Source organism: Ascaphus truei, chromosome 2 (assembly GCF_040206685.1).
Source record: "Ascaphus truei isolate aAscTru1 chromosome 2, aAscTru1.hap1, whole genome shotgun sequence".
Taxonomy (NCBI): domain Eukaryota; kingdom Metazoa; phylum Chordata; class Amphibia; order Anura; family Ascaphidae; genus Ascaphus; species Ascaphus truei.
In genome coordinates, this window is record NC_134484.1 from 481870233 (window position 1) to 481897181 (window position 26949).

Here is a 26949-nt window from a genome sequence, read left to right on the forward strand (position 1 = left end):
TCTTTCTACCCCCTTTGTATCTAAAGCCCTCTCCAGCCTTAAACCTCTCTCACTGACTGCCCCACACCTCTGGAATGCCCTTCCCCTCAGTACCCGACTAGCACCCTCTCTATCCACCTTTAAGACCCACCTTAAGACACACTTGCTTAAAGAAGCATATGAATAGCACTGTGAATATTCTGAACACATGATACATAAAGCTTGGCCCCCTGCAGACGCACTTACCAGAACTCCCTCCTACTGTCTCTGTACGTTCTCCCTACCTACCAATTAGACTGTAAGCTACTCGGGGCAGGGACTCCTCTTCCTTAATGTTACGTTTATGTCTAAAGCACTTATTCCCATGATCTGTTATTTATATTATCTGTTATTTATTTGATAACCACATGTATTACTACAGTGAAGCGCTATGTATATTAATGGCGCTATATAAATAAAGACATACAATACAATACAAATGCTTGTTTTATTTAAACAGAGAGACTGCTCCATCCCTAAAAGTCAGTACGCCCAGAAGAAAGAGGCGTGGAAAATTGAAGCTGCTGCGACGAAAATCGGCAGAGCTGAAAAATATGATGAAGGAGGCATTGATGCAAACTCGGAGCTTCCACCTCTTTCCTGTGCTTGCTCTAAGTGGAAAAATTGCAGGATCAAGCTGAATTTTTTAAAAATAAAATGGAACAAGCTCTGAAGCCATTGGAGGTCAAAGATAAAGATTACAAAACTAAGGCCACGCTTATAGAGCCGGCGACGTCGCCCGAAAACAAAATGTATTGCCGCCGGCAATAGTGCCCTTATAGTAAGCGCGACGGCGATAATGCGACGGAGCGCCGTCGCGAAAACTGGTAGTCAGCAAATTTAGATTTTTCAAGGGCTGTCATTTCATGTGACGATCCTTGAACCAATCAAATTCCCGGAAACCCGCACCGCCGCTATCCAGCGAAATATAACCGACGTCACCCGTCGTGTCGCCATCGATGGCACTATAAGCGCGGCCTAAGAGACACTTGGGGGACTCACCACTTGGACGTCACATGGGATGGAAGCCAGGAATCAAGGGAGCTCCTGGGACCCTCACAAGAATAATAATAATAAATAATAATACAATTTTTCCACAACAAAAAAGGTACAAGAAGCATCACAAAACCTCAGAACCAAACCAAGATGTCAGTAAAGTATAAAAAAAACCACAGCAAAGGAACCTACGTGCTTCTTTGGAGGCTCTCAGCGTACAGCCGAAAATGAGGGAGTAGATCGGGGAGCAGATAAAGCATGTGAGCAGGAAGATCAGGCTGGGGACGGCGGCGAGTTCACAAGAGGGTCACTTACAGAGGGTTCATCAAGGAGCTCTCTAAAAAGATAACACGATCATTTCAAATCGGAAAAGAAGAAATTTGCCATTTTGAGCCAGCGGACAACAGACCTAGAGTCCAAAATGGAGGACTCCCTCCAGCTGCAAGCACAAACAGATGACGAAATCCTGAAACTGATTTCATAGTTCAAACTCCTCAAATAAGCCCAAGAAAATAGGGAGAGGAGACAGAACGTTAGAATGCAGAATAACCCGGAAACTATTCCTATGGATGGCTGTCACGGTAGACCAGGTCTTCCCAACACATTAATACCAGGATTCTGGATTGAGCAGTACAAGGAGGGTAAAATAAATTGTCATTTATTTCCTTTTAAGACAAACACACAATACTTCACAATTACACTCAATAAACACTTACTGGGATGGGGAAACTAAATAAAATGTCCACGGACCGAAACAAAGTATTTGGGAACCCCTGCAAGTGGGTGCGCGATGTGAGCCGTGCAACAGTCCTTGGCTAGGGGCGCAACTTGCGACCCCTATATCTCCACCAAAAGGAAAGATTTCGTAATGTCCTTACAGGATTCGTTCAGGAATCCTTAGCTCAAACGAATTCTGGAAGAGGGGTATGATCCTTGGTTACGATGTAATTAACCCCTCACACTCCGGAACCGCTGACGCTGTAACTTGGACGTTTCTTGTTGAATCTTAGATGAATCTCACTGGGATTGCGCTGCAGGCATCTTTTTTTTTTTTTTTTTATAACTTCAAGTTTATTGGAAGATTTTCAATATAAATAGCATCGCAATACAAATAACATGAACATTCACAGTATTACAGTCATGAACGGTACTGCTAATCTCTCCCTTTGGAGCAACCAGTGTTCACATGTTGAACATAATATCTCTAAAACCAGCTGGGATATTTATGTAGTTTAAACTTGGGGGAACAAAAAAGAAATTAAAATTAAGACGGGAGAGGGTGGGAGGGGGGCGGGCACGCTGCACTGCCTCTCTCCCATAAGTGACTGGTAGGTTTACTATGCATAATTTGTTTGTCGACGTCTTAGGCCACCCAAAGTGTTCAGATGGCGTGTCCTCAACTAGGTCTTGTAATCCATTCCGCTTTCTTTGTACGAGAATGCACTTGGGATTATCAATGCCATATTGTGGCTACCTCAACCCCCGGGATGTCTGTCTGATCCAGCCAAGGTGTCCAGACTTTTAGATATTTTTCGCCAGTGTCATTGACCAGACTCGTCAATTTCTCCATCTGGCATATGTACCATAATCGATTCCGAATTTTTGGGATATTTGGGATCTCTGGTTGTTTCCACATAGCTGCGATCTCGCACCTCGTTGCTGTTGCAAAATGTGCAACTAGTTTATTGCCTGATTTTGAAAGGCCCTTCCATGGTCTGCTCAATAGGAACAGCCACGGATCAGGGGGAATTGTGAGGTCAAAAATCCTCTGGATCCAATGTCTAATCTCCTCCCACAGGTGTGAGATCCGAGGGCAAGACCACAGCATGTGCAACAGGTCCGCCGATTCTCCGCACTGTTTGGGACACAGCGGGGAGTATCCTGTGACAAACCTTGATAATTTTAGTGGGGTGAGGTACCACCTCATCAGTACTTTATATGCATTCTCCTTCAAAGTAGTGCATATGGAGCTCTTAGTAGTAGCCTCTAAAATAGCCGTCCAGTCGTCCTCCTCCAATTCCTTCCCTAAATCTGTTTCCCATCTAATTTGGTACGCTAGTTTTTGTCGTTGCTGTGAGCTCCCAGAACCGACCACTTCTCTATAGATCTGCGATGTAAGTCCCTGTGTGTCTGTTTTCGTCAGACAGAGCTTTTCGAATGTGGTTAATGGTGGGAAGGGGGAGTTTTTGGCGAAGAACGCTCGTACCTGGAGGTAGCGGAAGAATTCGGAATGTGGGACGTTTTTTTCAGATCGAATTTGTTCGAATGATTTAACTCTGTTCGGTATACCCTCCAGGTCACTTAACCTAAGATATCCGTATCTTTTCCAAGGCCCTGCGGCGTTTGCCACTAGTCCCTGTGCAAAGTCAGGGTTGCCCCACAAAGGGGCCATCATAGAGCGCCTTGAGGTCAAGGTATGTTTATATTTCGTGGTCTCACATACTGACAGTGAGTTGGCCACCGAAGAGAGCGGCCGTTCAGCCCATTTGATAGCTGTTTTGGGTAACCAAAGCAAATTCTCTATCTCTAATGGGGCACAAGCCCTCTTTTCCAGATCCACCCATCTTTTCAGATCGGGGTTGGTCTGCCATTGTGTGTGTTGACACAATTGCGCCGCTTTGTAATAAGAGACCAGACAAGGTACCGCTAGGCCTCCTGTCCGCGTGGTTTTTTTCATAATTGTCTTATTTACTCTCGGTTTTTTCCCTCCCCAGATAAACTCGGAGATATCAGACTGAAGTGAGAGTATATCCTTCAGTCTAAGTGGCACTGGTAGAGTCTGAAACAGATATAGGATACGGGGGAGGAGATTCATCTTTTCACTATGTATCCTACCTATCCAGGAGATCTTGTAGGGCATCCATTTTTTTAAATCTGCTTTTAGTGTCTTGATTAGCTTGGGGTAATTAGCATCATAGATGTCCCTGTAATTTTTGGTGATGTAGACCCCTAGATATTTAATATGTTTTGGTTGCCAATTGAAATTAAAGTTCAGACTCAGTAGCTTTTCAGTTTCCTTTGGGAGGCTGATATTCAGGGCCTCTGATTTGGTTTGGTTTATTTTGAATCCTGATATTCTATTAAATTTATCTAACAGGTCAAATAGGTTCGGCAGGGAGGTTAGAGGCCTGGAGATCAGCAGCAGTATATCGTCTGCATACAGGGCAATCTTATGTGATTGTGAGTGTACCGTAATCCCTGAAATATCCGGGTTGTTACGGATTTGCGCCGCTAAGGGTTCCATACATAGGGCGAATAACAGGGGAGATAGCGGGCACATACAGAACACCTACAAGCTCAAATTGAACCCCCAAAATACCCACAACATATATATAAGCATATAAGTTTCACAGAGGAGTGCTACTGAGCATGGCAATATATATTTAAAACCAGAGACATAACATAAAACACAGACAAAGCTCAGTGCACATCCAGAAAAACTTATATACGGTACAGTGCCTAAATATACATGTATAAATAACTAATAAATAAAATGGTCTTTTAGTTTAACATTTTGGCCAAATTGTTGTAAGCCCTTGAGCTTGCAGTGTGATTGTGACAAATCTATTACAGAGTGCTTTTCCTGGTAATGTACAGGTTAATAAAAGCTTCAATCAGACTTAGAACTTTTGCAACTTATATTGACAGATTTATTATAAATCATTCTTCCTGGCAATGCACAGGTTATTAAGAATTTATATTAGTGTAGGGACCCTTGAAACGTGGTCTGCCGTGAAGTTTGGCTCAAGGGCTTACAACAATTTGGCCAAAATGTTAAACTAAAAGACCATTTTATTTATTAGTTATTTATACATGTATATTTAGGCACTGTACCGTATATAAGTTTTTCTGGATGTGCACTGAGCTTTGTCTGTGTTTTATGTTATGTCTATGGAGATAGCGGGCACCCCTGTCGTGTGCCGCTTTTAATTTGAAATAAATTAGAGGGGAAACCCTGATGTATGACCTTGGCAGCGGGGCCCGAGTATAGCGACATTATCGCCCCACTCACCCTTTCCCCAAAGCCGAATGCCCCAAGCGTCTGTTTTAAGTATGGCCAGTCTATCCTGTCGAACGCTTTTTCGGCATCCAGACTCAACATCATACTGCTTAATTTCTGATTAGTGGCTATTTCTAGCAGATCAATGATTCGTCGGGTGTTGTCCGCAGCTTGTCTACCCATTATAAAGCCGACTTGATCTGGATGAATGAGTCTGGGCAGGATAAGACTTAATCTATTGGCCAGTAGAATGATGAAGCTGAAAAGATGAAGCTGAAAAGATAGGATGTTCTATGGAAATGGATGTAGAATCCGCTGCTCCGGTATTAAGTATATTGAGTTACATGGAAGAGGAGGCAGCGAAAAACCATTCTGCAGCCTAGAAAGCACGGTAATTGCCCCAAAGCAAAAAAGAAAAAAAGTGACTGGTTGGAGTTAAAAGGTGCTTGGGAAAAGACGTCTCACCGAGGAGAACCAAGCCCATGGATCCAGGCGGAAGGTGGACCCAGAAAAGATTGGAGGGAAGGTTGAAAACCTCTTCAATTGCAAAAGAAAGAAGAAAAGGAGTCCAAAAGACTCCCTCGTGAGGCCGAGCTAAAAATTGCATGTGTGGAATCGTGTCCGACCTCGCCTACAGGCCGCTCCGTCACACGGTTACTACTTGCTAAGCTGACTAAGGGGTTAGTGGCCATTAGTTTGTTTTATATTGTAATGTTGCTGCCCATGGAGGAAGACTAGGACGGCCTGCAAGTGATTTTTAACCATTTATTTTGCTTAATATATTAAACAGTCTTCACTATTGGCTTTGTGCTCTTATCTTTTTTCTTTTAGCATTTATCTGGACCTGTGTGTTGGATCCTGTGGAAAGAGCTGTATCGTCCACATTTTTTAAAGTGTGTTTGTTGGTTTTATTTGGACACTATTTTTTAGATTGGACTATTTAAGTATTATTTATATATCTGTTTTCATGTGTGGGTAGATATGTAGAAAAAGGAATGAGCACTGTGGATATAGAAACCAGGCTGGCAGCAGGTAAAAAATATATTAGTTATTAGGCATAACAGCCAAAATCTAAAAACAGCCGTAAAATCCTAGATCCTATCCTAGAAGGGAATTCTACTGCTGTTTTTTTAGATTTTGGCTGTTATGCCTAATAAATAATATATTTTTTACCTGCTGCCAGCCTAGTTTCTATGTCCGCAGTGCTCATTCCTTTTTCTACATATCTACTTTTTACAAGTGATTATAGTGGCAAACAGAGACATCCCAGCGGTCACTGCAAATCCTCCGTGAAGCTCAACCAAGCGTTAGTATATCAAAAAACTTTATTGGTACAAAATAGTATACCTCTATACTAGAGGTTTTTCCATGTCTACTATTTTGTACCAATAAAGTTTTTTGATATACTAACGCTTGGTTGAGCCTCTCTGAGGATTTGCAGTGACTACTGGGATTTCTCTGTTTGCCACTACCGTTTACTGATCGGCAGGTGCATGCAGACCTCACCGCAGCAGGGGACCAGCTTCTACGGCGAACTTATGGATAACAGCCAGCTGCTTTGGGCCAACACTTCGTGAGACACGGGGTTCTGGTAAGGGTAGCAGTTTCTGTTTTTCTTGTGATTTACTCGGCGGCATGTATCACTATGTGTAGCCCTGTACTTGTAACAGTCACTGCTTTTAGCCCCCACCCCGCTTTAGTCTAAACACGTGTGTTTGGTTATACCCTTATGCATATTATTTACTGCTGACAGTGGTGTGGTCACCTCCGTTCATCTTACACAGGATACCTTAGGACTGTTTACTTTATAGCAGGCATTTGTAGCTTCGGGACTTTTGTGGGCTCATACCCTTTTCTCTACCATTACAAGTGATTATACACTGTTACATGCACCACACAATTCTTAGCTACTGGATATATTGGACTATAGATTTTGCTTTAAGACCTGTTCCATACTATTGATTCATCCCTGTCTGGGTCTTATTGGATTATTCATAGGATCCACACCTGTGCTGCTCGCTAATAGAGCGCCCATTTGGGATTCATAGTTGTTAGGAACAGTAGGGAAGGCCAGAAGCTGCATTTGTGTTAAACCATCCATTTTGTCTGTACTGGTCTGCTAAAATTATGTAGTCAGCCTTTTGCTGAAATATAATTTCAAATGTATTCAACTTCTGCCAAGATACATTTTCTCTTTACTCAGCTTTTTGCTGAGATACATTTTCTTATGCTGTCAGCTTTCTGCTGTTTTAATCAGTAAGCAATAGACTAGTTCTATGGGAAAGGCAAAATCACCTCACATAGTTGCTAGAGAAATCAAGGTTATTGATAACGTAGACAATGAAAAGGCTATGTATTTCAGACAGTGCCTGTCTTGGGAGAATTACGCCCCAAGATCATTCCACTAATATGTCCTGCCCCTAATCTAAGTCACGCCTAAATCACGCTTAGGTTACGCCTACGTTACGCCTCTAACCAATACTTTCTTATTTCTGTATAAAAATCTTCATCCTATGCTTAATAAACGAGACTAAGGATTTGAAACCTTGCTTGTGTTTCGTTTCATTTCTTTCATTTCCCTCGTACGTTTTATCAGATCAGAGCTAGCAGAGCTAGGACGTGGTAAAGCTTCCTGGGAAGTCTGCAGGGTACAGTGCTGTGTGTTCGTATCCAGTCACAGAGGCCTCCAGCCCTTTTTCCAATTGGCAGGGCAGGTTCCTTCAATTTCCCTCATTCCTTCATGTGTGGGTAATCTATTTGTGATAAATACGTTAATGCAGAATATTTCGTCTTTTACCCTATATTTTGAATATTTATACAATTTTAAAGTTATCTATTTTTATCAGCATCTTGTTATCCCATTGCCTATAAAAGCTGTGCACAGAGATGCAGCGCTCTCTGTGCCGCCCTTACAGACTGCAGGAAGATCGCAGCGGTAGAACTTAGAAAAAGGCTGAGATAAGGACACAGTTAACCCGAGCGGTATTGGCATTTTTCTGCCTCATGGTTTGTGACTTGCGGTAATACTTTCTGATTCTTTCTGAATACCGTGATAACACAAATGTCAGACCGTGAGGTAGGGTCATGCCAAACCGTTCCATTAGGCAGCGATTTTATCGAAGTGACTAGAATGAGCTCCATTGTATCTGTAGGATTCCTGACATCCCGTTCCCCAGGACCTGCATCTGCTCACCAGCACCTGTTCTGAAATTACTGTATATACACCACCAGCAGTGAGTGCACAGCGTGACACAGGAGCACAGATATACACCTTACACCTTCTGTACAAACCAACATTTCTGAATGCCTGTCTGCGATATCATCCTGGATGGCCCTCCGCCTCCTTAAACTTAACATAAACAGAGCTCCTCATACTTCCTCCCAAACCTGGCCCTACTACCTCCTTCTGTTGGAAGTACGATCATTCACCCAGTAGCCCAAGCACGCTGCTTAGGGGTCACACTCGACTCCTCTCTCACATTCGAAACGTTTATAAAACCTGTCACTTTTTCCTCTGCAATATCACAAAGATACGCCCGTTCCTCTGTTGCCCGACTGCTAAAACTCCGACTCAGGCCCTCATTCTCTCCCGTCTTGATTACTGTAACCTCCTGCTGTCCGGCCTTCCTGCCTCTCACCTGTCTCCCCTACAATCTATCCTAAATGCTGCTGCCAGAATCGCTCTGCTCTCTCCTAAATCTGTCTCCATGAATCCCCTCCTGAAATCCCTCTCCTGGCTTCCGATCAAATCCCGCATCTCACATTCAATTCTCCTCCTCGCTTTTAAAGCTTTACACTCTTCTGCCCCTCCTTACATCTCAGCCCTAAATTTTTCACTATGCACCATCCCGACTCTTGCGTTCTTCTCAAGGATGTCTTCTCTCTACCCCCTTTGTATCTAAAGGCTCTCCAGCCTTAAACCTCTCTCACTGACTGCCCCACACCTCTGGAATGCCCTTCCCCTCTGTACCTGACTAGCACCCTCTCTATCCACCTATAAGACCCACCTTAAGACACACTTGCTTAAAGAAGCATATGAATTGCACTGTGGATAATACTGGACTCATATTACATAAAGCTTGGCCCCCTGCAGACGCACTTACCTTAATTCCCTCCTACTGTCTCTGTACGTTCTCCCTACCTACCAATTAGATTGTAAGCTCCTCGGAGCAGGGACTCCTCTTCCTTAATGTTACTTTTATGTCTGAAGCACTTATTCCCATGACTTTTATTTAAATTATCTGTTATTTATACGATTACCACGTGTATTACTACTGTGAAGCGCTATGTACATTAATGGCGCTATATAAATAAAGACAAACAATACAATAAAGGGGAAGGCGGTGGGTGGTCCCGTGGGATCCGACAGCGGAGCACTGCAACTGTAAGTAATGGGGTGCTGCAAACCAGTTGGATTAAAAAGAATTTATTTGGTGGTCATGGGGAGTACAAATGAACACTCTGACGCGTTTCAGTACTTGCGTCCCTTTATCAAAGAGTGGCTGCGCGTCTGCTATATTCTCCGTTATAAGGTCTAGTTCCCGCCCCCAACGATGACGTCACAGGGTCTACTAATATCGCGTGAGTTGCTGGATAAGCCAGCTCATTGGTAGATGTGCTAACCAATAGCACAACTCATGGGAGAATAGCCTCCCTATGGGAGTTGCCTCAGAACCTAGTAAATAACGGAGAAGTAGCCAAGGTAAACATAACACGGAGTGAATAATATTAAAAACATATTGGGTACTAATAGAAGATTAAAAAAGCGCAATGTTAAAAACATATAAGAGATGGAAGACTGTCTAATATCTAACATATATCATTATGCTAGTTTTCAGAAAAAGTATTCGTATCAAATATGCAAACAAGGTTATACATCCAAAACAGTCCATTAAAAGCAACACCATTAATCTACTTAATTTTTTGCAACAGCTATATTCACATAGCTCAGGTAAATAAGAGAGTAGTGTACATCTAGGATGTCGATAAATATATAAAAAACTGGTTTGCAGCACCCCATTACTTACAGTTGCAGTGCTCCGCTGTCGGATCCCACGGGACCACCCACCGCCTATTCATGTTACTGGCGTGATGCACGCACTCATCTGAAGTCTGAGCAGCTGTTCTACTGAGTCTCCAACATTGAACTGTTCATTATAAGGTATGTACTGTGGTTTGCTGGGGAATTAGACAGTACCTTTATGGTATATATAGAGTTCTGTGTCACTCCTCCAGTATTACCTGTACACCTGTCTGCCTATATACTACAGTGAATCTCATACAGCTCAATACATGCTCAAGTGACTGGATGAACTGTGATTAAAGGCTTAATCAATTGTATACCATAAACAGCTGAGCCCTGAAGACCGGGATCACATCCCATACACACAACAATACAGGGAAAGCACTCAGGCATGTTACACCATCTCTTACATTTCCCACTGCTATCCCAAACTTTAGGTCATGTTTAATTTCTTGTCATATTTAGGCTGCGCTTATAGCGACACGACGTTGCGTAAAACACAAATGCATTGTGGCCGTCGTCAGTGCTTATAGTGCACGCGACGGCGCGACCATGCGACGGCGCTAACAAAAATCTGCTAGTCACTGTTATTTGATTTTTTCGGCGACGGTCTCCCCTTGTGGCCAATCAGAGCTTCTCTGTCCCTCTGCCTTCCCCTTTACTTAAATTACAACTATCACAATGGCGACAGGTGACGTCATCTGTCGCATCGCCGGCACTATAATCGCAGCCTTAGAGGTCAGATTATCTGGGTCGTGAACAAGAAATTTCTAAGCAAATTCCCACCCGGCAAAGGTTATCCCATAAATAAGTGTCTGTAACATGTAACCCAGCTAAACACACTATTCTTATGGTCACTATAATACTGCCATAGGAAGAGTGTTCACAGGAGAACCAATTGTGCAGCTCCGTCCTGTTTGATTTAACCCTATAGTGAGAGTTCAGCTGGTATTGAAGAGGTTAATCCAAACCTAATGATGAATAAATATAATGTGCTTCAGCACTACGAGGCAATGGCGCCCACACTGAAACCACAACATTCATCTTGTTCCCTGGCAGTCCTTTACACCCGCCCATAAAGCCCACTCCTTGATAAAGCACTTTGTGTGAAACGCGTTGGAGGGTGTATACCTCCTGGTTTGTCATGTCTGACTGACAATAAATTGATTTTTCATTTTTTGCACACCTGTGTCCCTTGGGCAGAGCGCTGCTTGGTGCATTATTTGCATTTTTCTTGGATCTTTACTCCCGCCCACACTGAGACTGCAGGGGCCATCTTGGTGACTGGCGTCCTGCCTATAAAGAGGCAGGACTTCCTCCAGGATGTTGCCAGAGCATAGTTCCTGTTGATCTTCACCCTGCCTTGTTTCCTGCCTGTGACCCCGACTTTGCGCCTCTGCTTGGATCATTGTCTGTGACCCACAACCCAGCACTGGAAACCCTCAAAAGATATCACAGAACTCCAACCGAGACTCAACGAGGACGACCTCCTGACACAGATTCTTCCTACACCACCTCTCCTTTCATACATACAGCCTCCTAATCTCTCTATAGTCCAATAACCAGAAACCAACTCCCCCCGGGAGAGCAACACAACACAAGGCACATATCCTTGCAACAGTCCATGAGGCAAAACATGTAAGAATATCTCCACATCGGACACTATCCACATCCCCAAAATAACCAAATCTAAATCCAAGAGACATACACGTGCCAATCCTCCAACGTAGTCTCCTCCATTCAATGCAGGAAATGTCCCAATACAGGATATGTAGGAGAAACGCTCACATTGCACAGCAGGATGAATGCTTACACTCACTATCACACACACAGGAAGGCAAACCAATAAGAGAACATTTCTCACAGCCAGGTCACTCCATCTCTGACCTTTCTGTGCTGGTCCTGAGAGGACAACTCAGAAATACACTAGAAAGAACTTGGGAACTGAAATTCAGGCACTTTTTTATTCCAATAATAATGGTTTGAATTGAGATTTATAACACATTACAGCTAACATGCTCTCATATTAGAGACATGTATGTACTATTATCTCCACTCGCATTGCTTCCATGTCCCAGTCTTTGTGCATAGATATGCATGTGAATGTATCGCCATGTGTTTATATGTGTTATATGTGTGTGTGGTGTGTGTGTGTGTGTAAAATAAATATATATATATATATATATATATATATATGTATATATATATATTACACACACACATTTGATTGAGTAAATCAAGATGGTAAAACAAATGGTAATTTATTTCTTATATAAGACGAACACACAATGTTACACAATTCAAGATTAACACACTTACTGGGGATGGGGCTAACAAATAAATCAGTTTCCGAACGAAATTCCTTCAGATCACCTTTTTAGAGCACTTTCCACTGACCGGTAGTTACTCACAAAAAGTCCTGGACATCTGTTACTTCGCCGCTGTTGGTGTGGCGCTTGGAATTTGCTTAGAATCTTGGAAAACTGACAAATCTGAGCTGTGTCATAGTTTTTAAAACCTCTGGTATTCATTCCTAGAAACCCTGCAGCCCAATTAAAAAACCTTAGCAATTTCCCCAGACAATCAGACAGGGTTTCCAACCCCGGAGTCTTTTTCTAGGGGCAGGTGAAATATTCCTCTCTGCCCCTTTGCCCCCCACGGTGCGAGACTCCACAGAGTCTGGGTCTTGGGCAAAGGGTGTGAGGTTGCCTTGTGTCAGGCCAGGATATGGGTGCTCCAGAATAATGGCAGGGCCCCATCTGGCCTAACACCTAGGCACCTCTGAGACTTTTCAAGTATGGCCCTTGGACAGACACAGCGGCGCCAAGCCTGGTAACCATCTGTGCCTTCCGGAATCCATGACTTAGAAAGCCCTCAGCTCATATACAGGTCAGCAATATCTATACGTATTAAACTATTCCCATTTAATAAAACATGTGGTGTCCTGTCTTCTGCGTGCTAAAAGTTGAGTTCTTATTCTGGTGTCAGGAATAGAGTGAGTGTAAATATTCCCTACATTCACTAGCCTCGTTCTTGGCACACATTAGAAAAATACTTTAACCTTTTAAAACACTGCAAATCTGCTCAGCTTCATAACCTTAGCGTGAGCACCTTCCTGAACTCCTACTCTAGGCTCAGGATACCTGGGCATGGATGCAGGTTCCTTTGCTATACTGGGGAGCCCCTTGCTATACTAAGGACTCCGTGGATACCTGCAGATATATTTTAACCCCTTCACCTTGTCTGGAAGATGCTGCAGCAGGAACTCTGGCTGTGTCGTAAGAGCGTTTTTGCAGGGTACGATGTTGGCGGAGTAATGCGCTTAGGTGTATCAGAGGATAACACTCAATCTCCGGATACAACTCTTGGGGTATCCCATAACCCGGAACCCCGATACATAGACATATTCTGCAAAGACTTTCTCCGCCAAACCCACCCTGAAACTTACAGCCTAGAAACCTCCCGATCCCAGCATCCCAGTAAAGGCAAAAATCTCATAATTATTTAATGTCGCCAAAATTAGTATACAGTTGCAGTAATAAATTCTCGACATCTGGGTCCCAGAGCTGACACTAAGACCCTAACACACGAGTCAGGGTTAACCAAGTGGGCTTGACCTTTATTATAAGCCTGGTTAACCCCTTCACCGTCACATACATACACTTTCTTTTACGTGCACACCTTTATAGCAAATCACAAATACTGTACATATTAGTGGGTGTATGTTTGCATATCTATAGATGTTTGTTTATGTATGTGTAACCCTGATTCCCCCCAATCTCATATAGGGCCTACCATGGTTACATGATACTACTCTGGTTACATCTTGTAGTGTGGTGCAGACCTGCTGGTAATAGGGGGCCCCGAGTTCCCGCAGGGTGTTATAGGGGGATGACAGGACAGGCTTCTGGGGTTTTGCCCGAATCGTACTCACAGGTGCAGCGCCTCCATCACGTGCAGTCCCCAGGTGTATGGGGAGAAGTCTCTGCAGGAGAATCTCTTCACCCTCTTCCCAATAGACTTCACTCTCAGACAGGAGGTATAGTAAAACCCAGGTCCTTTATTCTCCCTGTATTCAGCACAGCAGTTGGTATCAGCTTTCAGGGTTTCCACCCTCAGGATGTCCCTGGACTTCACTCCCAGCCTACGTGCACTAAGAGCAGTCCCAGCTCTTCCCTTATCCCCTGGTGGGATAAGAGGAATAGTCTCCCACCGCTCCCCAAGGGGAGGGCACACAGTATGCAGAGCCCTGCACACTGATCACAGGTAGACTTTGCCTCTCAAGGTAGAGGCAGACTGACTAAACCAGGAAGTACAGTGCATTAAATACAAATCCAGTCAGCACCACCCCTGTGCCTCTAATTGTACACAAGACCTGATGACACTACCTTCTCTGACTGCACTGCAATGAGTGGGGAAAACCCATGATTACTCCTGGTAACCTGCCCTTACCAGAAATTACTGCACAGGAGGAGGGCAAACTGATAGCCAATTCTAGCCAGGGCTACATATGTATGTAAATGGGCCAGTTTACATGCATGTACGGTATATAGCTGTGTATGTACACTGCTTATTGTGTGTGTGTGTATTAATAAGTGCAGGTGTGTACACTGCTTCTGTGATCTTTGTATATTTGCAACATTTAGAAAATGAGGGGTTAACCCCTTGTATGCTACAGACATGAGGCTACCACATGTTTGGGTTTCTATATGGCGGCACATACACAGAGACCCAGACACAGCACCCACCTCTATGCCTGGGGTCACCCTGCTCTCCCTCAGCTTTACTTCTGCACTGCAGATTGGGGGAGGGAAGAGGGCTCTGTGTCTCACTTCTACATCTCCAGCTCTGCACAGACCTCTCCTCCCCCCTCTCTCTCCTCTGCACAGACCTCCCCCTCCCCCAGTGTCCCAGACACATTATTTAAAACTAGGACATGAGAGAATGCAGCAGATATTTGGGACATCAGAACATACTGTCAGACCAGGACTGTCCCCGGGCAAACGGGTCAGCCTCACACAGAGAAGCTACCCCACACACATGATGCTGGCCCCTGTGATAATGAAGGGGTTTAACTCCAGCCAATACTCCCTCAATCTAATTACTTTCTAACTCTATTTAATAACTTTCCCAATCTTATCCTCACTGATTCCTAATGTTAATTCCCAATGTAAATAACCCCCATTATCTCCCAGTCCCTGTGATACAGGAGGAGTAACCCCCCCAGTGCCAGAGGCTCCCCCTCACTATCAGAGGCTCAGCCTCTCAGGCTCCTGTGTGTAAGGAAGCTCAGAACAGCACTGGGATAATGTGCTCAGGTCACACAAGGGAGGGGAAGGGAGGAGGAGGAAAGCACTTACCCAATAACACAGGCTGAAGATCTCTGTGCAGCAGGGGGTGGGCAATGTGAGGGGGGCACAGGAAAAGGGACTTAGAGGCTGCAGAGCCTATTCCTCAGTGTGTCCCCCCCTCAGTGCCTGAGATGTGCACTTTATCCCCTCCTCACTGTGTGTGTACTTCCTATGGAGGGTGGGGGGAGCCCCTGTGATCTCTCAGTCCTTCCCTGTGGGAGTGACCTGGATCCCCCCCTCAGGATGTGGGACAGTCTGTGCTCAGGATCAGTGTTTCCTGCCGGAATCAAACCTCACACACCAGGACCTCCGGCTGCAGCAGAGGGACCATAGAGAGGGAATAGGATGGGCCAGAGCGCCTCTAACCAGCTCCTCCTGAGCTCATATGGAACAGTGACCCCTGGTGGGCTCCCAAGCAAGGTGCGGTGAGTGCCCACTTGTGAGAGACAACGTAAAAATGCTGTATGGTGCTCAAAAACATAGATCAAAACGGCAATAAAGTCTTTTAACAGAATAATTCCATCTGTATAGATCCTAGGGGTACCAGGAACATTAAACCTAACCAAAAAATCCACTTGAATATACACCTATTTCCACTATAACACGATGGCCTGGATGGAGTTCCACTAAGGTAAGTAACAACTCCCACTAGCTAGTGTCCAGTCAGCTATATCGCTGTGGAACAATGAAAGGTGTAAAGGTGTAAGAGTAATATTACTCACGACTGGATGGTCTTCATGGTATACCTCCTCAGGTAGGTGCATCCGGTCTTCCAAAGGTGACAGCAAACGGTGTAGGAAGGTTGGAGCACAACTGAATACAGGGTTGGAAAAAACAATCTGCAAGAGAGTGTGTGTCCCATAAAAAGTTTTAATGGATCAAACCATAAACATACAGTGAGCCCACGGGCCCCCACCAACGCGTTTCGAGCAGCGCTCTTTATCAAGGTGCATATCGATCCCCTCCTACCTGGTCTCTGATATACCCTCAGTTTCCCGCCAAAACCTCCCCGTCCGCTCGGCGCTTAGCCGCGTCACAAGTGGCGCGTCATGCGCGTCGCGCAACGGTGACGTCAGCGCGCACTGCGTGTATACAGATATGACAAACTTTATTGACAATTGACAATTTCATATTAGAACATCCAAATAAGACTACATATATACAAGACCTGGCTACACAATGCCTTTATAACATGTTAAAACCTATCTGATAAGGCGTAGGGGGAAAGAAACAATATCCTTCCACATCCTACGAATATACAAACATACAAAATACTAAAATGAATAAATCTAACACAAAATAAACGCTTTTAAAACCCCACAATAGTAAATCATACTCTATTATTATATTAGTATATTATTATATACTCTATTATACTCTATATTCTAAATTTGGACAGTATGGTGTCAGTACTGCTACTTGTTCAGCATTCAGACCCCGATGAGAAGCGGAATGACTTTAGTCCCTCGCTCACGTCTCAGTACGTACAGTGTTTAGGATGACTCCCAGGGGCGATACATGTCCTTCCCCCTGGCACCTCTTTTCACCCAGGGCACCGCCTTAGTTGTTCCTAATTAACTTAATGCAAACACAGTTATTGTCTATATAGAGAAAAGCCTGAGTGGTGTACTCGCTCAGCGCTGGATCCGTATAGTGTATAAATTCAGAATTGATGCATAACCCAAGGCACAGGATATAAGGCTGTTAGTACTGTATGCAAATCAAAACTAACTCTTAGGTTATATAAACTCTCTTGGCTGTGCGCCATATTTCCAACTTTGATATCTACTGTTATTGCTTAGGCTGAAGCCACGCACCCGAGCTAAGATTGTCCAGATCCTTCAGAGAGGACATTATCTATACTATAATTGTAAGGTGGATTCCGTTTATTTGTATGTCAGAAGCATCGAAATCTCACAAACGGCACCACGTAGGACCACGAAACTTTCACTGTACATTCTGCTGCGGATTTGTAGGTCAACGTAACTATTTTGAGCTTCCAATGTCACTCACCTCCCAAGTTATGGACAGTCTAAATTTCACTCGGCTGGACAGCAGTAAAAGCAGGGGGAGGGGGCGTGGCTACTAAGGGACGGGTGTCCTTGCCTGGATGGAGCTGTCCCAGGGGTTCCACCTGGCTGCCCGCACTCACTGCTGCCCCTGGCTCTCCCCCCTCCGCTCTCCTCCTCCTTCCCTCCCCTCTCCTAGGAGCCGCTGCAGACCTCGCTACCTCCAAGCCTCCTGCTGCCTGAGGTCTGGGAGCTACGAGGGGGGGGGGTGAGGGGGATCCGTGGTGTCGGCAGTACAGGCTGCTGATGATTCTTCTGTAATCTTTGCATGTGAGGGAGGGGAGGGGGGAGAGGCTGCTTCTGCTTTTTCTGCTCCTTCTGTAAACATGTGTGTGTTTGACAGTGTGACAATGTGTGTGTCAGTGTGACTGCCAGTGTGACTGTGTCAGTGTGTGTGTGACTGTGACTGTGGGTGACTGTGCATGTGTGTGTGAAACCTGACATGTGTGCCGTGTGTCGTGTGTGTGTGTAACATGACGTGTGTGTAACGTGACGTGTGTGCGTGTGTGTGAGACAGTGTCAGTGTGACTGTGTGTGTGTGACGTGACAAAATATATACACATTCTTTATTCAAAAGTATGAGTTGGTTATTATTTATTACCCCTACTGCTTTTCACGTCTATTTTGTGATTTACCCCTGTCGAAAATGTGTAATCCAGATAGGGGTTCCCCGAAATTTTACGAAATACTTAAAGGGTTCCTCCAAACCTCTCGTTTTCAAGTATGTCCTGGGCATAGAGTTAATATGACAAATAATACATGGCTAAAAATACAGTTACATAAGTGAGCAGGGTATACATTATATACAAGACATTGCATGCACAGTTAAAGATAATATATATTATAGGTATAGCCCGGGTAGGTTTGGGGGCTATTATTCTGTTCTCCTCCTGTGCAATAATCCCTGGTAAGAGCAGGTTGCCAGGAGTTAAAATGGGTTTGCTCCACACAAATGTAATTTGGTTGGTCAGAGAAGGTAGTGCTCAGGCCTTGTGTCAGTCAAGGGCACAGGGGTGGGGCTACTGGATCTGTACTAAATGAATTATCCCTTTCTGTTTAGTGTTGTTCCTCTCCAGCTTTGAGAGAGGATGGTAGGATCTCAGTAAGCTGCCAGGGCTCTGGTAAGCTGAAGGCCCTCCCTTACGGAGAAGGGAGAGATATTCTCTTGCTCCACAAAGGAATAAGGGAAGAGAAAGGGACAGCTCCTATATCTGACGGGGAGTGTGTCTAGGAACATCCTGGTGGTGAACATCTTTGAGTGTGTGTGTGCTGTAACAAAGACTGCTGCTAACAAGGACAATAAAGAACCATTCTTCTTTTATCTCCTGCCTGAGAGTGGAGTATATTGGGAGGAGAGGGAGACAACTCTTTTGCAGGTACTCCACCCCGCACAGCTGGGGGCTGCACAAGATGGAGGTGCTGCACCATTGAGAAAGATTTGGGCACAGTCCCAGAAGCCTGTCCTGTTATCCCCCATGACATCGCGGGAGACCCAGGCCCTCCTGTTACCAGAAGGTATGCACCACCAAAATCCCTGTAACCCGAGAGAGAGTTCCTGAGGAGGCCCGATATGAGATTTGGTGGGGGAAGAGCTGTTACAGATGGAGGCACTGCTGAGATTAATCAGGACCGGCATTCAGAAAAGCAAAACGAAGATTAGGATGTGTACTTCCAGCGCAAGTGTTGCAGAAAGAGAGAAGCTAGGTGTAGTCAGGGTGTCCCTGAACCTCGCAAAGCACAACCTAGACTGATCTACAGAGGTGACAAGAGTTGACAGCTGAGCTATTGCTGTTCTAGTTTCCTGAGGCGGTGGTCTTAGATGCCTGGAGGAAGTAAACTGGGTGGAAGGAAAAACCTGGGCACTGTGGATTTCTGCTAAGAAAATTTATTGTGAGCCAATGATGACTCCGCTGCTTTATGCAGCTCTATGTTGATACTAAAAGATATAGAAACAAAGGATTAGTTACATAATTCACATCCACAGTTGGGTATGAAAAACATAATCTATCTAAACATTTTTTTAAGGTATCACAATAAGGATCCCTCCACTCTGAGATTTAGGGGGATTAAGATTGTCCCTAAAGGTAGGAGAGGAGGTGATAGAATTAAAGATCTGTCTGTTCAAGAGACTTGTTGGATTTAGCAATTACAGTCCCTTTCTCCTATGGGGTTAAATGAAGATGTTTATATTTGGTCTTTGTACTAAATTCTTTGGTTTTCCTTCATGCCTCATGCTAACAACTGTGGATGTGAATTATGTAACTAATCCTTTGTTTCTATATCTTTTTAGTATCAACATGGAGCTGAATTATTGCCAATTGTCAGATATTTAGATTTTTTATTTATTTTTATGCATTAAAATGTATTTTATTTGTTTATATAATTCTGTAATATGCATGTAATGCTGTTGATCATTAGACCAATTATGTCTACAGCTGAATGCCAATGCGGTGTGCCTACTGGCTATTGGTTGTTTTATTATTAACAATTAACCAATCGCAGATCTCTAGAAGGTATTTAATGTGACCATTTGCTCATTATTTTTATTCCCTGATGAAGTGGCCTTTATAGTTGCTACGAAACGCGTTGGAATTGTACTTTTATTGATCTGATTGTACCCGCAGTATTCCATCACTTTGTTGGCTAAGTGATAGCTCGATTTCGGCACCTTCCTGGCTGACGCCTATCCAGTGACGTCATCTTCGTTCGTCGGCGTGTGTCGGCGTTCAGTGTGCTGGCGTGAGAGGCAGAGCAGACGCCGACTGGTGAGACTTTCCCCACACTAGCTACTCCTCAACGGAGCTTGGGACTTATTCACTTTGACGACGTGAATGCTACGAAGGGAACCTCTGCTTCCAAAATCACAGCAGACGAGAGCACGGCGTGACATGAGCATAGGCTCCTGAGATCGGGTGATCCGCTGCAGCCTCCTCCTGTGTCCTGATGCCTGAGTGGTAACAACTGTCATAGTCACAGTTACATGCCTGTTATTCCTTTTTCTGATGTACGCAGAACCTTGAATTATTTTTAAAGTATAAATTGTTCATTCTTACTTTACCATGAGTGTTGTGCGCTGTTTTGTGTTTTGTTCTGTAGATATCACGTCTCCTCAACCATCCACAGGTCGCGGCATAGCCCGGCTTAGAGACTGTGTGATGGACTGTGTTACTGCCCTGACACCTGTCCCTAGGGCCCTGGCCCCTGCCCCGTCACGTTCCAGTTCAACGGGTCCTATTGGGGTTAAGATGGACAAGGTGCATCATTTATCCACGGACTGGAGGGATTGGGTGACCAGTGATGACGGGTCTGATGGGGAGATACCTTGGAGTAGTAGGATTCCTGTGGACAATCCTGCTGTGTTTAGGCCTACTCGTAGGGGTAAATCAAGGGGAACCGTATCTTCTGTGCGGGAGGGTTCCATAAGAGCAAAGTCACCTGTGATGCATTCATTTGTGTGTAAGAATGTTACCCGAGGAAGAGGTAACTGTTCACTGTCAAGTGGTAGTACCTCTGGCATATTTTCCAGGAGGGATACAGAAGGGTCAGTATCCTCGTCTGGGTTAGAGGACCATAGCACCAAATGGTGAGCTCCTATGTTTAAGGGCTATTCGGATTATGTGGACCATACTAGGTTCATCATATTACAGGATGATTTAGTAGACCATTGGTGGGGTAAGGGCACCTATTCAGAGAAGGAGGCTGCTGATGAGTTGGCGAGGAGGTTAAGAGGAATTAAACAGGGCATAATAATTCCCCAAGGTCCATCCATCCTCTATGATGAGATTGCCCCTGAAGAGCCATTGTCTTGGGTCTTACCAGGTACAGCTGGAGACCGCAAGTTGATAAAGTTACTGCACCGACACACTTTATTCGAGCAAATACCCAGTATGTACCTGGCAGATACCTGGAATGCGCCGCTCCTCACCTCTGACAAGCCCCGTTGCGTTTGCCTTCCCAGCCTGGGTTCATGCCTGGCTGACGGGCGGCTGATCTGTTAAATGATAATGATTAGGATTTAATAGGCTGCAATGCTTCGCGTGTCTACCAGATGGCATAAATTCATGAATTGTAATGCAGTATATATATATATATATACTGTGCAGTATTGCAGCCAGCGGGAATAAAATGCTTCAATCCCTGCCTGGAAAATACCTCAATGCACTCGGGCAGAAAACAGTCACAAACCTCAATACACCCGGGTATACCCGAATTCGTGGGACTAGCCGAGCTCGAATAAAGTGTGTCGCCAGTGTAAGCAGAGCTGATAGAGCTATAGTGGCCCGCTATAGACAGTCACATGGGTTTACCTATCCCTACGCGCCTGAGCCTATAATGCTCGAGATAGAGGAGCAGCGTGAATCTTGGCTCCGAGAAGCTGTACAAGAGTACTTAATGTCCAAATGCAGTAACTCTGTGTACCATTCTGAGGCAAAAGTTTGTAACCTCATGAAAGTTTGGAGTTTGGGGAGAGGGATTTATATGCACAAAGTTGTATATCGCCCTGAGACTGGACCTCTGCAATCTTTTTACATTACGGTTGTGGATCACAATGGGAGGGAGGTGCGTAAACCAGATCCCCGGTACTACTATTAGTTATGGGTCCTCCACGTTGGGAGTTCCCCTGTTATTTCACCATCCTGGGTGTGTGGGTGTTCAGCCACGAGTACACTGTAATGATTCATCAACTGTCATTTTTGTGTTTGTACAGGTTGTTCATCTGCAGGATGGTCCAGCAAATTTGATCCAAGTGGGGACCATTGGATTCCACCAGAGGGAGAGTATAGCCCTAGTAGGTTTGGGGCTATTATTCTGTCCTCCTGTACAATAATCCCTGGTAAGGGCAGGTTTGCCAGGAGTTAAAATGGGTTTGCCCCACACAAATGTAATTTGGTTGGTCAGAGAAGGTAGTGCTCAGGCCTTTTGTCAGTCAAGGGCACAGGGGTGGGGCTACTGGATCTGTACTAAATGAATTATCCCTTTCTGTTTAGTGTTTTCCTCTCCAGCTTTGAGAGAGGATGGTTGAATCTCAGTAAACTGCCAGGGCTCTGGTAAGCTGAAGGCCCTCCCTTAGGGGAGAGGGTAGAGATGTTCTCTTGCTCCACAAAGAAGTAAGGGAAGGGAAAGGGACAGCTCCTATATCTGACGGGGAGTGTGTCTAGGAACATCCTGGTGGTGAACATCTTTGAGAGTGCTGTGCGCTGTAACAAAGACTGCTGCTAACAAGGACTAGCCGAGCTCGAATAAAGTGTGTCGCCAGTGTATGTAAAAACCCCTCCCCCTATCCCCCTATTGTGTGTGCGTTAAGCTTCCCTGCAATCTATGTAAAAAAAACCTCCCCCTATTGTGTGTGTGTGTTAAATCTGCCTGGCCTGTGTTTCTGAGTGCTGAGTACTCTGCGTTAAAGGCCCCGATCACGTGATCGCGGCCTGTAAACCAAGCAGAGCAGAGGGATACCGGCACCCCCTAAAGGGGCCTGTATCTCGGGGGGCACGGGGGCCCCAGACCTGAAACCTGTGCGCTTCAGCTCCGGAGACCCCCTGCACATCTACACTGTGAATAAAACACACACATCATTAAAGAATCATTCTTTAGCTTAGCGGCTATGCGCTATGGTAAAGAAGCAGCATTTCTGTATTTTTAATAATATTGTACAGTGAGCAGGGGGTTCCCTGAGACAGAAATCTAATCTCAGGGGACCCCCTGCTCCTGCACAATATTATTAAAAGTTCAGAAATGAGGCTTCATTAGCATAGCGTATAGCCGCTAAGGTAATGAAGGGGTTAAGGCATAATAACCAATAAATACATTCAATACACTACCCACTACCCACTACCCATGGCAACCTCCGCTGCTGTACAGTAAAACAGAGAAAAAAATTAACACTTTCAAAGTAATGTCCCCTAACCCCTTAATCACCATAGCGGTTATTAACCGCTACAGTCATGAAGGGGTTAACCCACCCTCACCCACCACTCGGGACGCCTACTGTACATACCCTCCCACTCTAACCCCCCACCCCGTGAGGCCTAACCACCCTCAACCCTCACCCACTAACTACCCACAAGGGAGGCCTACCCACATACAGTTGGGGAACCCCACCCCACCCCCAGTCCACGCAATCAAAACAATGCACAGCCCCACAATAAACAGCATTCTATTTATTAAAAACATTACCCACCCCCTGTGCCCCCCCCCCATAAATACAAGATTTATTCTTTTACATTCAGGGTCCATAACGCAGCCCCACGCTAGTCCCCGGTGGGCTGGCAGGGCACCTGGACAGACCTACAGTTTACCAGCAGCATTCCACAGGTTCTGGAGGCCTGCTGGTGGATCCTGCCAGCACCATGGCGCCCAGGTGGTCTCCTTGGGTCACCGTGAGCCACAATTGGGTCCCCACGGTAGGCCCAAGGATGTCAGGGTGTCTGCGGGGCCTCGGGTGGTGCCCATGGGGGTCTGGGGGACTCACGGGTGCTCACTACGGGTCCGCGGTGCCCCCACAGAAGTGGGACCACACATCATCATCCCCGCACCTACGGGTCGGAGGTGCCCCCACAGAAGTGGGACCACACATCATCATGCCCGCAGACTACGGGTCGGAGGTGCCCCCACAGAAGTGGGACCACACATCGTCATCCCCGCATGTGTCACCCGTGGAACCACCAGCCTGATACCCTTTAGGATACCCGAGGATACCCACAGGTGGTCTCCATAGGCCCCACGCAAAACCACGGAATCAAACCCTGAATGTAAAAAAAATAAACCTGGCCTATACATTCAATACATACACCCCACCCCCCCCCCCCCAACACCTACAGTACAATAATGTGCAAAATAACTATTATCCAGATATGGATAATAGATTAATTGCCCATTATTAAAAACATTAACCAGCATATACAAATAAATAAAGTACTACTGACCTCATCAATACGAAGTGTCCGTTGCCAGCAAAATCCTTGTCTTGTCCACAACATACTGTACATAGCAAATACAAAGCCAATACATTGCAATTACATTCAGATATCAATTAACCCCTTAAACACCTTATCGGATAATAACCGCAAAGGTAATTAAGGGGTTAAGCCACACAGGCACGATACCCACCCTGCACCCATGAATTTGTACTGTGGCTTCATCATGCAACAATATATATATATACTGTATATATACAGTATACATACAGAGAGACAGAGAGAAAGAGAGAGAGAGAGATATATATACATTATACTGTGTATACTGTATGTATATATATATGTAACGGGTGTATCCCTCTGGCCTGACCCACCCAATCTCTTATTGGCCCGTGTAGTCTAACCAGTCCCCCATTACAAGGCGTGTGTGGTGGTGCACCTGCAGTAACAGGACTCTTGAGTCTCCCGCTTGGTGTTATTAGGGGATGTCATCAGGACAGGTAGCTGAGGTAGTGGGTACGAGTCCAACTTACATCATGTGCAGCGCCTCCACCTCATCAGGATCTATGCTTCTGCAGGGAGATGGTCCTGGTGAGGAACTCCTTCTTGGTGCCATCCACTGTCGAGTAAGTTCACACTCACACAGTGGGGTTCTTGTTATCAAGGACATCTTTATTGAATACAGGGATGTAGCAGACTGCCCCATGCAGCTGCCAGCTCTAACCGCACATCTCTTCGTGATGTCCCTTTGCCAGGTACGCCCTCCCGTATTGAAGTGGGATTCCCTTTCTCCTAGGGAGATCACCGCTGTGCCAGGTCCCTGGTCACAGTGTGGCGTAGACAAACTTGATTGTTCACTCTGCTACCGCTAGTTACTGCACTAGGGTCACAAAAGTGTTCCTTCAATCTCTGTACCCTCTGTTTACTCTTTCTCAACCAACAACAACACTAACTGTCAGTGTTGTGCCCTTTATACCTCAGGGGGCAGGCGCATCTCTGAGGTCACTATCCAGGGACTCAGATCATACAGCCACTCCCTTCCTTACACAGGGCACCACACTTGGGTGTGAGGGAAAACCTCCATAACTACTGTGGGCAGGCCTGTTCTTACCAGGACTTACTGCCAACAGGGAAGATGTATACAGTCATTATTATGCATGGCTACATATATATATATATATATATATATACACACGTTATATACCTTATATACCTGTACACACCCATGATAAACCAATATACAGTACAAATAAATGTAGAAGGGTTATCAAAAGCATACTGCCCTACAACCAAACACTTCTCCATACAGACACTACATTAAAATCAATTTCCTTTAAAAATCCTAACTGATCTCACAATATACTGTATATGATCACAAACCAATGAAAAAACTCACATTCCAATATGCATAAAATCTATGCACCATATACTGTACATTCTGCAAATTAATCAAACGTAAACAAAAATCAATTAGCAATCATTATTTACATACCTAAACAATTCACACTCAATCACGAACAATGAAACCATTAACAGATTCACGCCTAGAGCAGAACAATTAAGCCTTTGAAAAAATATAAGTACCGACAAAAATACAACCTTTACAACCAAGGCTATCTATCCCTGACCTTCCTCAAACACACAATACAATACCAAGGAATACATCTATCTAATTTTAAAATACTTTAAACTCACAATAAAGCATACAGTAGCAGCATACACAAAATAATTAAAAACACATCTAATCCAGCTTTTAAAACAACATCATTTCTTACCCTGTACTGTACTGTATGTATATATCTCTCTAGACATATATACATACATACATACAGTGGCAAGAAATGATATACCACAAAAAAAAAAAATACACATGTTAAAAAACCTTTTGAAAAAATTAACAAGTTAAATAAAATACATTTCTTTACTGTAGTTCACTTACCATTACTTGCCCCCACCGATTCCCGTTGCGCAGCTTACTCACGAACCAATCCACGATCAGGAACCCATAAAATAATAAACCATTCAAAATAATAAACATTAAACTAAAAATCCAAATCAATCCACGGGTCTTCTACTTGTAATCCATCTTCATCTGTATTCTTCTTTCTTCTATCTCCTTCCGGGCGGGACAGGGCGTGGTCTTCTTTCCATCATCGGCCACGCCCTTGTCTTTTTTCTTCTCCGGAGGTCCCTCCTCCGCGGCTGCTGAAGTCGCCACCAAAAAATGTTATTTACAAATACAGTACAAAAAACGTGCAACACACAACAACATACAGTATCATTTGTTTAAGTACAGCAGGTACTGTAGGGTAAAACATGTACTGTACAGTACAGCACAATATTACAGTATGGTCTCACTGAAAGTCCTCCCCATTTTCCATCCATGGCCGATTCCTTGCATGGCGCAAAACGCCATTAATGCAGTCTCTAACGCCTCTCATTACAGGATCTGTAACAGGGTAATAGCGCTGCATTTCTTCCACAATCTTTTTCCTTAAATTAGAAGGAAGGGCCTTTTTTTGGCGATTCCCATCATAGTTCACTTTGAACACCCACTCGCAGTACAATGTGTAGGGAA

The 26949-nt window shown here is 44.7% G+C and overlaps 1 protein-coding gene across 1 annotated transcript in view; it reads right to left on the reverse strand.

Moving 5' to 3' along the window:
• The window catches only part of LOC142488023 (uncharacterized), a 32715-nt gene extending 17380 nt beyond the window's left edge, over window positions 1-15335 (reverse strand). Inside the window, exon 1 of the mRNA XM_075588369.1 lies at window positions 13972-15335. The gene's annotated coding sequence lies outside the window, so the exon portion shown is untranslated. The remainder of the gene's footprint in view (window positions 1-13971) is intronic.
• Window positions 15336-26949: the final 11614 nt, after the last annotated feature.